The sequence below is a fragment of the Cebidichthys violaceus genome, unplaced genomic scaffold (assembly GCF_023349555.1).
Source record: "Cebidichthys violaceus isolate CVI_PGR_0920_01 unplaced genomic scaffold, fCebVio1.0.p SCAF_10, whole genome shotgun sequence".
In the NCBI taxonomy this organism is placed as follows: Eukaryota; Metazoa; Chordata; class Actinopteri; order Perciformes; family Stichaeidae; genus Cebidichthys; species Cebidichthys violaceus.
In genome coordinates, this window is record NW_027176263.1 from 5,985,593 (window position 1) to 5,987,513 (window position 1,921).

The following is a 1,921-nucleotide window of genomic DNA, read 5'->3' on the forward strand; positions in this document are numbered from 1 at the left end:
TTTTTTCCAAAACCAACTCAAGTAGATCATCTTTGACAACCATGATGACGAAGTGGTGACAGATCAGTAAATGCTCATATTCAAATTTAAGTTACTGGTCAAAGATGTCGTCGGGTTGATATGATCAGAAATCATTCATATTGGTCTTTTTGGAAGGAAATGACAAACATCTTTTGGTATTTTGTTCTGAAGACTTGTAGCCCTACGAGTGGTACAAATCTATGGTTACTGTTTAATAGCAATCCAGTTTAGTTTTCTTCTATTTAATGAGCATTACCGCCTCATATGATCGCTAGATATTTTTAGTTCCTCTTCCTACACATTATGCACATATAATGAACACTGATAATGAGCTCTATCTGCTGAATCTGTTCCCTAAGCTTAGGTTTATGTGATGTGAGTGTGTGCTCTGTATATGTGTGTATGACTGAAAGCCTTGAGGAAAAAATTCACAGGAGAATGCAGAATGAGGAATACACACACACTCACACACACATGCATACAAAAACACGTAAATGTGAGTATAAATACACACACCCCAAAGGAATCTCTGCCAACGTGTGATTAGATACGCATCTTTTCATGCAATCTGGAGCAAGCAGCAGGATCCTGGCAAATAATATTAGTTCTGCATAATTCTCATTTTGTTAAAGCTCTTCCATCTTATTTTGGATTCTGTTTCCATTCATACGAGTTGGACGCTTCCGTGTCGTTGTGGATATATTTGTGTGTGCATTTGAGCGTCTCTGCCAGAAATGTGATCTACGCATACCTCGGGGGATATGTATTGTAGTGACAGAGAAAGTGGCTAATTTGAGCACATGTCATGACTCATGATGTCAAACAAGTAAAAGAAAATAAGAGTTTTACCCCAAAAATAGCCTCATCAAAGTGATTTCACTCACAGTCTGTTCTCCCAAGTCCTTTTTATCTAAAACGTTCGTAGGAGCGTCAAGAGCACAAAAACGTGAGCTTTTATCTTGGCTGCCACATTCTTTTTAGTCATATTTGTAAATTTTAAGTCAACCCTGTAAAACATTCAAACCAAGTAAGACCTTGAACTGCTCGTGAACTGGAAGAATTTGTTATTCTTCAAAGGGAAACGTGGCGATATAGAACACCCAAGTGACCTCTGATGAATGTTTAATATGAGCACTTTCTAATGGTGCATTAAACATATGGGCTACCGGATGAGTCACCGCAGCATGACCACTTTGCACCATAACCAAAGGGTGTTTGCTGCAGTGAACTAATGGATGCCTGCACAGCATTGATCAAATAGGCTCAATTTGAATAAATTGAGCCTATTTTTAAATAAATGTAATCTTCACTGCATGCTGACAGTAACAAGTGATTATTGCTTAAACGTAAATTAACTGCAATATTTCCTTGGGACTCAAATTGTCACTTTATCTCATGGAAATTAGTATAGCACTTCTGTATTATTCTTATAGAGCTGTAATAGCAACATAGAGCTTTTGATTCTACTCTAACAAAAGATAGAATATAGTATATATGTAGTATAATAAAGCTCTATGGACGTTACATTCATCTCTTGCCTTTGAGTGATTAACCGTCAGTTCTTGTTGTTGTTTTTGTGCTTGGACTGGTTGCAAATAGAAATGGAAACCAAGGCACTTTATTTGAATTATTGATATTCAATGAAATTATTGATAGCCCACAGAAAGAAACACTAACCGAAATAAACTGCGAACACTTGGAAAATCACTAATTTGCGTTCTGAAAGCCTGACCTCAGAGGACTGAATCTCGGAGCAAATTATTTTCGGTTTGTGCATTAATAATAAATCTTATGTAATTAGCATACCCCCCCTCTTCTCCATCCCGCGATAACACTCGCAGGCTGCGCGCCCAGTCACGCACATGTACCGCGCGCTCGTGCCTCCAGTCTTGCTGCCAAA